We start from the raw sequence: 13358 nt of genomic DNA, 5'->3' as shown, positions 1-13358 counted from the left end.
GGGTAGTGCTCGAGTCAAAAGTGTGTATTAGTAAAGACTCTTAATTCTCCTAACCTTTCCAACAATTTTGGCTGTCATCTGATGTAAATAATTTTCAGAATTATCATTCTCAGGTGAGTTTCCATTTGCCTCTTAGCAGTGTAGTAGTAGTAACAAGTCATCTCTTTAATCGCTATTTCGGCGATGACTTGTTACTACTACTACTACATCTTCTACATCTTCTACATCTACCGACATCTTCCTCGTGATTACAAATGACGTAATTACAAACATTAAACGCTCAAAAAGGCAGACGGAGGACCTCGAAGCTATTACGTGACATTGTTTTTTTTTTGTTAAGTTCCAAATAATCTTGTAAAAGAAAATTCATGTAATGGAATACTAACAACGAAAAATGTTTCTTCATGCTACTTTAAGTTCCCTTCCAAAATGGGTGGATGTACAGTTGCTTTACCATCCTAAAGAATAAATCCTGTCTATAACTCCTCGTTAATAAACGACTCCTCAACTCGAAAAGAGAAAAGTATAAACACATTTTTGAGAGAAAAAAAACATTTCCCTCTATTCACCATCTGTGTATGGCTACACAGATATTTCGAACGGCAAATATCACACCGGATGCAAATAAAGCAATACCTACAGCAAGCATTCAATCAAAACTCATCCACAAACTGTAGCGTAACCGAAATCCTTACCTGTGTATGTCCGTTTGGAATGTAGTTATACGACTAGCAGCTACACGGCATCGGGTAGTGCATTTATTTGAATAAGGTCAATTATTATATATAGGAAAGTAAGCGTAAAGGTCCAGAGAAAGAGACTGAGAGATGACAAGCTTCAGTGAAGCTATACTTTTTTTAAGTGAGCGCCATCTGTTGTCATCCGATAGCAACTGTAGTAATTTCGTCTATGTTTAGTTGACTGTAAAAAAATAATCATTAGTGTAGACTTTTTTTTTTTCAACTATTCTATCTGATTCATGTAGTGAGGAGTACCAAAAATGACCCACGAACGTATAATTAAGAACGATCCTCGTTCATTTTTTGGGATAAAGGGAGCCTCTTAATTATTACCTTGCGTTAATTAAGGCCAACAGTATATGATTTTCATTTAAATAGTTTTCGAAATACGTTGGCTTCAGATTAGCAGGTCACCATCATTATCAGTGATCCAGTTACATACTATTGAAAATCCGGAAGGATTTATGCACTATATAAAGAAATATATGTAAACTAATAAACAATATTTCCCCGATTAAACAAGAATAACATAACCTGAATTTTCTTTTTCAATAGGTTTTAATTTTAGTATACTTTTTGGCATTCGATATATCATTAGACTCATTACAATCTCCTTTTCTTTATTCTAAGCACCGACGTTTGCTCTGCTGTCCTTGATCTACAGATGACTAAACTAATTATTACTGTCACAGTTAAATATTTATTACGATATTACTGAAATAACTCAACGCTTACTACGGTGAATTCGTTTATATATTAATACTGCAAACGAAGAGATGTCAGCCCATAGCAGAGTTATTACTGCGTTATTATTTTTCGCCTCTAACAGCTTAGTTATCTTAATTTCTCAACTGAGTTTATTTCTCCAAACGGACATACATAAGTAAATGATAATACGTATCTGGATAAAGATAATATTTATCACCTAAAGTGATTCGAACTAGCAGCATAAATCATAAATCCAGATCTCTATCTTTCTCTCTCATTTCCTTCCAATACTACGCCCACAATTTGTAGATCTCTGCTTGGCGTTTTGCCAAGAATAGTCGATTCATGCTGAATGGGAAAAAGAAATGAAGGATGTACGAATTGGTCGCCAACATGCGAAATCATGCTTTCTTTTCTGTCGCTGTACTAGTAGTAGCTTGATTTTTGTTGTCGCTGTTTTGCATTATTTTTTATTATTAATTGGTATGATGGATCCAGTACAGTCAACAAGTTCTGTTGTTAAACGTTTCATTAGCTCTTGCAAAAGAATATTGAATAATGTGCTGACATTCTGCGACAAAGAATCGTTAAAAGGCAGTCTCCTTGTTCTCTCAAGTTCTCTCAAGTCATAAAATGTGCAAGTGCAATTGCGGGCGTATCGAGTCGACTGTTAAAAGAATTCGTAGGGAATCAAAAGGTGAAGGTAAGCCAAAATTTAAATCTCCTAAAAAAAAAAAACGCCAGAGAAAGTAAACCATCGAAACCGTAGCTTTGAATGATTTTAATGTAGACGTTATAAGAAGAACTATTCACGAATTTTATGTGGTCGAGAAAAGAGTGCCAACTGTTCCGAAATTGATTCCTGTGTTTAAACAAAAAATTAATTTTCCTTGGAAAAGAGAAACTTTAAGGAAAATACTTAATGAAATCAGATTTTGTTTTAATGCTATTGAATAGTTTTAATGCTATTGAATAGTTTTAATGCTATTGCTATATTAATGCTATTGAGTATGTTTGAGCAGAAGTGAAAAGTTCAATCGCCATCGCAACGTAACTGGGGATATTGACAGATCGAAAGTTTTTAAGCTTTCAGAACAGGCGATTGAAAGTATTACAGTTCAAAACTGGGGAAAATATTGCTCTCATGTCACCTCATTGGAAAATATGTATTGGGATAGAGACGGAATTATCGAAGAATTATGAGAACCTTTAAATTTTAAGTGAAAGTGATGGCGATTCGGACACCGATTCAGATGACTATGAATATTAAAAGGATTTGATAATGGTATTTTTTGCAACCTTTTTTTTTGCATGGGTTTGTTAAAAGAGTCACAGCAAGTCATAAATAATTAACCGGTTTAGGACATTAAAGTGTCTCAGTTCTCTCAACTGTAAGTTTAGAATATCTAAGTTCATTTGAAAACAAAAATCTGTTCTTCTGTATAATTATTTTTATTTTATAGAAAAATTTGTTAAAAATAAACTTAGTTAAATATTCGTTTTATGCTATACCTATTTTTAATTTTGTTAATACTCTACGTACATTTTTCCAACTGTTATACAAACAAAATAGTTACACTTTAAAAGTTACACATCACGCAAAGGAAAGAAACTGCCCAAAGAATACACATGAATTAAATTCATGTGTATTCTTTCGACAGAAATACAAGCTTTTCAAATAGGACTGACCGCAGTATGGTAGTAGTGATTAGATATAGTGGATAGAATAAGAAATGATGAAGTCAGAAAGGAATTACAAATACAAACAGGAAATGATGCAATGAAAGAACAAGAAATAATTGTAGAAGCCATATACAAAGAATAAAGGAGGGAAGGCTACAAAAAGAAATAAAAAAAAGTCTCTCTGGGCTTTCACTTATCACTAGAATTGTTTTCTTATTTCAGGTTGTCTCATCAACGTCGGTCCGAAGAACTTTAATTTCACCATCGCTCATTCACCGCAACCTTCTCACACTAACCTTAAACTACCATTTCATACTTCTGCTGAGAAGAGAACACTCTATTAATGTTCTCCTCATCTGTCAAGCTTTGTAGTGCCCAAATGAAACAGTTCTACACATCTTCCATAACCAAAGTCCAAAACATTAATCTCCTTGAAATTCTCCAAAGGGGCGAGGATAGCCTTATAAACTTCAAATGTACGGAAACAGAATCATATCTTATTTATTGTAAAAGAAGATTTCGCTTTATTTCCTCTGATCTTTGATACTTTGGTCTCATAACAAGATGCTAATTGTCTTTGTGAGTTGACTTACACTTTCAGCCTTTCCTCCATATAGCCTTCAAAACTGCATCCTTTTCCATTCGCAACTATTTCTCATCTTACAACTCTAAAAGCTCTATTTAGCTTTTAAATATTATTCTCACATTGGTGCACCAAAAACTTCCAAACACCACTAAAATGCTTCTTCACAGATGTCTCTCTCTCTCTCTCTCTCTCTCACGCACACACACACACACACACACACATTCACTCTGCAATCAGATAAACGTGAATATGAAGAGATAGAATGTTGCAATGTTATAGTTACTTATGGATTTATATAGAGAGTATTTCATTTGACTGAAATTAAGTGTTTCTTATTTACAGAAGGATGGATGTCGTATTCTTAATTACTTGGCCACCTACTGACCAGATATGTGTAAAATGTTCTACTGGAGCTTGTATTGATAAGTGTGAAATGATTTTCCTGTTTAACTGATCTTTTTTTTTTTTTTGCTGTACTGTCGTGCTCGAAAGCGTAAAATCATAAGAATAGAAGCTCGCCTATATCAATATGTCTCACCTATTTCTTTTCATTTATTCGTATATGAGTGTGTTTAATGCAGCTGTTAAAGAGAAATCTATGATTCTAGTTTTGAAGATTTTATTGAACAGTTTCGGAATAATCAGTCTTTGATTCATTTAGTGACTTTTGATATTTTTAGAGAAGATCGCACTCTTACTTGAATTTGGTTTTGGGTTCATTTGAGGAACTGAAAAAGAAGCGGTGGTTCGCCCACATACGCGCATGCGTCGTGTTTGTGTGGGTTGTCAGAACTATTTTCTGAAATGCTTGTATGCCTAGTGAAGAATCAAACTACTTAATAGGGAACCCATCTATGAGAAGTTGATCGATATATAGTACACTAGTACCGTGGAAGAGAAAGAAGGAACTTGTGTGCACATTTACAGATTAATACTATATTTTTCGTTAATGTAGGCACGGGCGTTTGCTCTCTCTCCTTTATCAAAACATAAATAAAATAAACGATATTGCTGTGATATTTACTTATTTATTACGATCTCAGTGAAATATTCCATCATTTATTTGATTGAATTAGTTATATGTTAATACTGCAAACGAAAGGATACCAGCCTATATTGTATTTATTACTGCATTACTCTTTTTCGCCTCTAATAGCCTTAGTTATCTTAATTTGTTTTTCAGGAAAAAGAAAACAGATACAATTTATATAAAAAAAAACACTTCTATCTCTTTATCAATTTGTGTATGTTTACACAGATATTCCTAATGGCAAATATCTCACCGGATGCAAATAAAAGAATACCACAGCAAGCATTCAATATCAACTCATCTACTGACTATAACGTAACCGAAATCCTTACCTGTGTATGTCCGTTTGGAATGTGGATATACGACTAGCAGCTACACGGCATCGGCGAGTGCATTTATTCGAATAACGTGAATTATTATATACACCAAAGTAGACGTAATAGTCCAGAGAAATAGAGACAGATGGCAAGCTTCAGTGAAGCAATACTTTATTAAAAGTGAGCGCCACCTATTTTCATTTGATGACATCTGAGTTTTCGATGATCGTAAGAAAATAATTATAACTCTAAATAGTTTCTTTTTGTAAATATGGTGAAATAACATCTATTGCTTTATTTATTTGTATATTATTGTTGTTTTTCACTGAAACTAATTTGATACTCTCCATTCATATCTTTTCAATAACCCCTATATTAATAAAGACCAGCTGTTAATTCGTGCCTATACCACTTTGTCAGACCACTGAGAACCTGGCCAACCTATTCCATTAACCCAGTGAAAGTTGATCTGTCAATGCTCGAGCATTAGCTCGCTAATCCTACGAATTTAGCTGAAACATAAGCAGACACTCTTGAAACCAAGATCATTGCAAAGCGTTCGCAGAGAATATATTCTACTTTTATTTTTATCTGTAAAAAAAGATCTTGTACTTTGTAAGAATGTGCTATTAACTATCTGCAGCGCAGTATTTGTAAATCATTAAGATATAAATCGATTATTGTTAGTTTAAAGCACTGTGATATGAACGGATGATTAAGGACTACAAATCTCACACGTTTATTTGTGTGTGTGTGTGTGTGTGTGTGTGTGTGTGTGTGTGTGTGTGTGTGTGTGTGTGTGTGTGTGTGTGTGTGTGTGTGTGTGTGTGTGTGTGTGTGTGTGTGTGTGTGTGTGTGTGTGTGTGTGTGTGTGTGTGTGTGTCGACTTAGTAGTGTTGTCTAAAATTGGTTTGTCCGTGTTTTGGCGAAAAAACCTGAGAAAGAAAAAACTGATGAAAATATAGACAATTATTTGGATAAAGATAATGTTTGTCGCTCTCGCTGGCGTTCGGCCTAATAAGCTTTGCTTGAAAATTAAATAAAAAGTTTCTTCACATTCTTGGAGTGATTTATCAGCATAAATCCACATCTCTCTCTCTCTCTCTCTCTCGCCCTCCTAACTTATTATTAAGTATTGTTGCATTGCAACACACACAAACACGTAATGTAGGTAGATGGAATAATAAATAATGACCTTCATAACTTTTATGTTATGAAGGTCATTATTTATTATTCACTATTTCCGATACGGAACCGTACATGAATAACAAATATTCCAAATAATGGTAAAAACGAAATGCATTTTGTAGGTATAAATACTGTTTAATTTCGAATTTTAATGTGTTCTTAATTAATTAAATCACTTGAATGTTGACTGTATAATATTTTAGGTCTTGAAGGGAATTTGGAGCCTTATTCAATGGTTTTGATTTCGGTGCATTTAGACGACTGTGATCAGATTTAGTGATTTGGAGATTGTGAAAGGGTCGGGTTATAAAACAGCAAATATGCTGTAGAGGAGTAACACATGAAACATCAGAATGCAGCATGTTGGCCGTTACGAAAGTGTAAAGAAATATCGGCGACATAAATTATTATTTAGTTTAAACAGGGATGGCATTCAAATTTACAGAAGCAGAAGAATAATTAGGGTAGAAGGTTCTTCTTAATGCAGATGGTGTGAGGGTGACATATGCAGAATAGATTGTTAAACTAATAAGTGCTCATTTATCTAAAGGCTATCAAACTGGTGTTTGATAGCCTGTATGCAGCATTGAGTTCACTGCTACCTCTTCACTGGTTGAAGAAACTCAAGTGTATGAGGAGGAGGTATTAGAGCTGTTGCACAAACTGAATATCAATTCAGCAATAGGGACTGATGGGATATCAGCACGACTGCTAAACGTGTGTTTAGTTGAATTGGCTACTCCTTTGGCTAGGCTATATACTTTGATTCTCTGAACAGGGAAGATTTCGCAGGATTGGAAAGAATGTATGGTAATCCCATTGCACAAGGGTGGTGCAAAGACTGGAGTATTCAACTATTGACCAGTCAGCATCTTAGGAGTGGTGGTGAAGATTTTGGAAAAATTGGTTAGGGTTCGCATTCAGAAATGGGGTGACAGTGAATCTCTGCTTTGCAATGAAGACCATGGCTTTACTAAGGGAAGGGTATGTTTTAGCAACTTGCTCACGTCCTATAATGTTACTATTGAGCTAGACAAGAATAATGGGTACAACATACAAAACGAATACAGCATGGAAGACTCTTGAATAAATTGTAGTAATGGTTTGGATTATAAAATATTAGCTTGGATAGGAGGATGGCTGAGTGAAAGATATCAAAAAGCGGTATACGGGTAATATGAGTCTACAAGATTTAAGGTCACCAGTGGTGTTTCACAAAGTTCAGTACTATCTACTCTTATTCAGTCTGTAGATTAATGACATTGGGAAGGATTTGACAGCAGACATACAGCTATTTGCTGATGATGCAAAGATAGGTTGGGTAATCAGGAATACTGCTGATATGAAGTACTTGCAGAATGGTTTGCAGGAATTGTTGGCATGGGAAAATGGATGTCAGTTCAACGTCAGTAAATGAAAATGAAAAGTCATGCACTTTGGCGTAACTAGATATGCACTCTCGTATTATACTGGTGGGATTATGCAAGAAGAAACTGATCAGGGCAGGGATCTTGGAGTGTTAGTAGAGAGCAAGTTGAAGTTCAAGGGTCATGTAGCATAGATTTCAAATACAACTCGAAAGATAGTTGCAATTCTGAAACGAATTTTCATATGTTTAAGATAGGGATGTCATTTTGCCTCTTTACAAGGCCATTATAAGACCTCATTTGAATTATTGTATTGAGGTCTGGTCTCCTGGTTTCCGTTGTGATTCTGATACACTGAAGAGAGAGAGAGAGTGCAAAGTAGAGTGCTAAAATGATATCAGGATTGTAGAATACTGATTATTAAGACAGATTGAGAATTTGTAGACTACACTAGCAAACAGGAGAAAGAGGAGTGATATGATTTAGACTTACAAGCTTCTGAAAAGGTCATAAAGGATTTCAGTTGATGGAATTCTACATTTTATGGAGAATGGGGAAAGGACAAGAGAGTATCTTTGGAAGCTAAGAATGGATTTTGCTAAGAAGGGGTTAAGGCTAGAGTTTTTCTCTCATTGGGTGGTGTGATTGGATTGCCAATGGATGAATGTGCAAGTAGTATGAATGAATTCAAGAATAAGTATGAAAGCTGGTTTTTGTAAAGTATGTGACCTCCCTCGATGAGTCTCTGACTCCCTGGAGGTTTCTCTTAATGATGATGATAACAATAATAATAATAATAATAATAATAATAATAATAATAATAATAATAATAATAATAATAATAATCATTTTTAATAATAATATGTTTAATAATAATAATTTATATGATCTCAAAAATATTGATATATATATATATATATATATATATATACAATAATTGTCTTAGTGACATTCCAACATGTTACTTTACAAAGTTCAGCAACTAAGTGCTGCAAATTAGTTTATCTTACACACTAGATTTCTATAAAAGCAACAAAAATTCAATAATTTTTATTATTAAAATTATGATTATATATTTGATTATGATTATATATATGATTATATATATTATGATTATATATATATTACGATTATATGAATATGAATTAATATAAATTAAAATATGATATTATATGCGTTTACAAACCATATTGTTTTTTTTAACAATGAATTTCGTACGAAGTTTCTTTTTTTTGTATAATGTATTAATAATAGTTACTGTAGATATTAATTTATAGTTGCAGTTGAATAATATTACTTTTTTTAACAGTATTTATATAATAACAATAAATTATACATATTTTACAATTTTGCTTTTAAAGTATTTAAGCGATGATGTAACTACAGTATTTCAATGTAATAAATGGATTTTTTTTCTTTGTGTTGATCTTGGTTGAGATGTAATATCTCAGCTTGCATCCTGGCAGCGTTTTCGTAAGCTTATCTGAGGATCGCACCGGTTAGTTTATGGGTTTGATTGCGATGTTGGAAGTAGTCTGATGTTCGAGAGGTCTGATCAAAGTGAAATTGCTGATATATTCTGGTGTTATTACATATGTCTGATGGTTCACATTCATTTTTTGTTGTCATCTTATTTCGATCTAATTAGGAGTCTTTTGTTTTGCACTATGGCAGCCTATCTATGTCTTCTGAACTTTTGATTTGTATAGACTTTGAAGTTTGTGACTTCCTCAAAAATATCTTAGCATATCTGACCCACAAAAATTGGTAATTTTTTTCTGTTTTTGCTTTTCTTGCTTGGTACAACATAATCTAGTTGTATGATGTTAAATATTCAGATAGGAAGATTGGTGTATTGTTTTACAACATGCTCAATTCCTTGACAACTTTTTTTTTTTTTGAGTCTGCTGGCTTTCATGAGATTGTTTCTTGTGGCTTTGCTTGTAAGATGAACTATGACTGGTGCGGGTCGTGGCAAGCCTTGTTTTTTGTTCTTCCTGGGAATCCGATTTACGGTCTGAATGTCGTTATGCCGTAGGGGATGTCAATTGCATGGCCTAACTTTAAAACTACGTCTCTGAGATTTTCTGTGATGCATTTTCAGGAAGATCGTTTATGACAAGATCTTCTTTATGTTGTTGCTGATTTAAAAGTTCTTATTGTAGTTTTAGGGAATTAAGTTCTTGACGGAGTTCGGATGGCTCTTCCATCAAATTATGTTGCCTGTCAAGTTAGGATGTTAACACTAATTTTTAATGTCTTTTACCGTTTGCAAGACTTCTTCAACTGCTAAATTATTATGTTAAACAAAATCCTCATATTCGCTAGATTAGTTTGTTATTTGTTCGTACTGTTTATCAAAGAATTCTTGGGCAAGATCTACTAAGCTGGTTTTAATAGTCTCTAAACCGTTTTCTATTAGTATATTTAAAGAATTCAAATTATGGGACTCACCTGTATTTTTTTGTCTGTTCAGTTCATCATGTGATTCTTCCTCCAGTGTAATCGGCTGCGTCATGCGTGACAGCGTTTCTTTGTTCTCTCTGCAGTATAGGCACTTTCATTCCTCTCGTTTTGCATTGGATTTATGCCAGGTTGTTTCTGAATTTCCGGAACATGAAAAGTGAAGATTCCTAAGGCATTTCCTATAGGTTATAAGATTTCCGTCGGACGATAAATCCTTCAGGCATACAGTTACTCGTAGCTTTTTATTATTAATTTTACTATAATAATTTTTTTGTACCACAATGCTCACGTGCTGAAATATGTTATCCAAGAAACGCGAGTTTTTTCATCTCACAAAGCAAACTGCCCAAAGAATACACACAATTCGACAGATACACAATTCGACAGAGAGAACTGACAGAAGTGTGGTAGTATTAATTAGGATTCTAAAAACAAGTTGTTTTGTTTTGACAGGATTAAAAATAAGATATGAAAGGAAGATAAGATGATGAGATGATCTATAAAATGATACTGTAATATGTAAGAATGTGCTATTAACTATCTGCAGCACAATAGTTGTAGATCTCGTAACAAATAATACATCGAATATGATTGGTATAAAATGTATAAATATTGTTCTTATGTCCGAGTGGTTAAGAACACGAAATCTCATAACTTTGTGTGTGTGTGTGTGTGTGTGTGTGTGTGTGTGTGTGTGTGTGTGTGTGTGTGTGTGTGTGTGTGTGTGTGTGTGTGTGTGTGCGTGTGTGTGTGTGTGTGTTGTGTCAACTTAGTGGTGTTGTCTAAGGTTGGTTTGTCTGTTTTGAATGAAAAACAAATTAAGCTGACAAACAAAAAGATAGATAATTATCTGGATATAGAAAATATTTGTTGCCGTCGACGGCTGTCGGTCGAATAAGCCTTGTTTAAAAAGTAAAAAAAAAGTTTCTTCGTATTCTTGGAGTGATTCGAACAATCAGCATAAATCCACATCTCTCTCTCTCTCTCTATCTCTTTCTCTTTCTCGTCGTTACAACGCAGTGAATATAGGCAGATGGAATAATAAATAATAACGTTGCCAACTTATGACATTTTATATCTTTATTTCCGTTTCGCAACCGTACAGGAATAACAAATATTCCAAATAATGGTAAAACTGGAATTAATTTTCTAAGTATAAGTAAGATTTTAGTTTCGTGTTTTAATGAATTCGTAATTAATTAATTCACTTGAATTTTGACTAAATAATAGTTTGAGTCTTGAAGGGATATGGAGCCTTCTTCAACAGCTTTGTTTTCGATGCATTTAGACGACTGCGTTCAATGTAGTCATTTCGAGAATGTGTGTGTGCTTGTGTGTGTGTGTGTGTGTGTGTGTGTGCTTGTGTGTGTGTGTGTGTGTGTGTGTGTGTGTGTGTGTGTGTGTGTGTGTGTGTGTGTGTGTGTGTGTGTGTGTGTGTGTGTGTGTGTGTGTGTGTGTGTGTGTGTGTGTGTGTGTGTGTGTGTGTGTGTGTGTGTGTGTGTGTGTGTGTGTGTTGCGGAGGACGGGGAAGTCGGTGTTAGAGAGCAGCGTATAAGGTGTAGAGGTATGTAATATAGGAAATCTCAGACTGCAACATGCCGTTACGATAAATTAACGAAATATAGGCGACAAAATTTATTATTTAGTGAAAAATGGGATAAGATTCAAATTCACCGAAGCATAATGCTATTAGGAAGACGCAAAAGAAATTGTCAGTTAATGGCAGCTGAATTATTTCTAGAAGCTTAAAAGGTTATGTAGTGGATGGTTATCGAAGATGTGAACAGATTTTTCTCTCGACAAATTAGAAGAAAGTAGAATGAGGCGTGACGAACGTATCATCACTGAATGAGTATAATAGAGTTACTCGAATGCTTTTTGTTGTTTATTTTATAATAGTAATGATTTCGTACCATAAAGTTGAAGTGCTGAAATTTTGTATCCAGGAAACGTGAGTTTTTCATCCCACAAAGCAAAGAAACTGTCCCAAGGATATACACAATTCGACAGATACAAACTTGACAGACAGGATTGACCTCAGTGTGATAGTAGTAATTAGGAATCCAAATGCAAGTTGTTTTGTTCTGACAGGATTAAGTCTAAGATAAAGGGTAGATTATCTGATAAATTGCTTATGAAGTTTTACATTTAACTGAACTGACTCTTTGTTAGTTTCCTCTAGTCATGTTTCAGTTGATATCGCATACAGTTTCTGAGGATAATTTGGATAATTTCAGCTTCTTAGCTTTGATTCGGTATCAACATTTGGGATTACTTTAACGCCATCTAAATTTATGATTTGTTTGAAATAAACATTAAAACACGTAGTTTGATTTCTATGTATATTGGCTAAATAGTGAATATTATGATGCGTCTTAAAATTAAATAAGATTATAATAATGCTAATTTACCTTTCATCATCTCGCCGTAGTATCCATGTTATCTAGAGTTTGTATATGAAAGCTTGTTAATGGCCTCTTGTTATCTGATATTCTCTTCTTCTGTTGTAATTCTGTAATTCAGATTGAAGTAGTATATTAAACGAACTCCCTAGCGGTATGGATAGTCTTAACGTGAATATTTGATGCTTTGTCATTGTAACCCATGGCCCAAAAGATTATGACCCAGTCTGTTCTGGGCCATTCTCAGTACTCAGGAAACAAGCCAGTGGTGACAGTACTGATATTCAAATATTTCTCATGGACATCACTGGTTCCTATCATCCCGACTGAACACTTTGACCGCCAATTCTTTGCATTGTTTTCGGTCAGGTATTACAGTACATGTAACAGGTATTATCGCACAGGTAACAATGCCACTTGTGGACGCTCCCGGAGACAAAGCTCTGATTCACAAGGCTCGCAGTGTATAAGCACCGCTCTAGAGCATATCCAAGAATTTCGTGTGCTTCCCTAATTCTCTGGATTTGAATTCTATAGAACATTTATAAGATCATGTAGAAAGCAGCATCCGTTTTCGTCACCGAAAAATAACCTTAGCTCGTCTCTAGGGTTATTAGTCTAGTTGGTCGAGAATATCTGAACATACCTCTGGTCAAGTGGAATGAGTGCTAAGACGGGTATCCTGAATAAAGGAGGCACAGTACGCTACTAGATCAGTGGTCACAATGTTTGTCTCATGAATATATGTGGGTTTTGCCATTTTATATTGTAGTGATTGTAATCTGTTCATTATGTCGTTGCATAGATCCAATCTGTATATATAAAGTAAGTTTTTAAATCTGTATAGTTAGGTTGCTATTAATCTGAGTTC

This window comes from Typopeltis vanoorti, chromosome 2 (genome assembly GCF_054136105.1).
Source record: "Typopeltis vanoorti isolate ZY-2024b chromosome 2, IOZ_Tvanoo_1.0, whole genome shotgun sequence".
In the NCBI taxonomy this organism is placed as follows: Eukaryota; Metazoa; Arthropoda; class Arachnida; order Uropygi; family Thelyphonidae; genus Typopeltis; species Typopeltis vanoorti.
The sequence above is the reverse complement of the archived record's forward strand: the minus strand, read 5'-3'. Positions refer to the sequence as shown.